This window comes from Psammomys obesus, unplaced genomic scaffold (assembly GCF_907164565.1).
Source record: "Psammomys obesus unplaced genomic scaffold, mPsaObe1.curated_primary_1811, whole genome shotgun sequence".
Lineage (NCBI taxonomy): Eukaryota > Metazoa > Chordata > Mammalia > Rodentia > Muridae > Psammomys > Psammomys obesus.
In genome coordinates this window covers 7,150,954-7,151,343 of record NW_026585644.1, presented here as the reverse complement: position 1 = coordinate 7,151,343, position 390 = coordinate 7,150,954, and positions in this window count along the sequence as shown.

Sequence of the window (390 nt, the reverse complement as noted above, 5' to 3'; positions counted from 1 at the left end):
AAAAAAAAAAAAAAAAAAAAAAAAAAAAGCATCCTCCACAGGGTCTTCCTTAGTGTTTAGCTTCTTTAAGTCTGTATATTTTAGTATGGTTATCCTATATTCTACAGGTAATATCCACAAAGAAATTTTTCATCCAATATATTTTCCATTTAGATAATTACTTTTTGAATGTTTTCCTTCCTTCCTTCCTTCCTTCCTTCCTTCCTTCCTTCCTTCCTTCTTCCCTCCCTCCCTCCCTCATTCCCTCCCTCCTTTCTTTCTTTCTTTCTTTCTTTCTTTCTTTCTTTCTTCCTTCCTTCCTTCCTTCCTTCCTTCCTTCCTTCCTTCCTTCCTTCCTTCCTTCCTTTCTTTCTTTCTTTCTTTCTTTCTTTCTTTCTTTCTTTCTTTCTT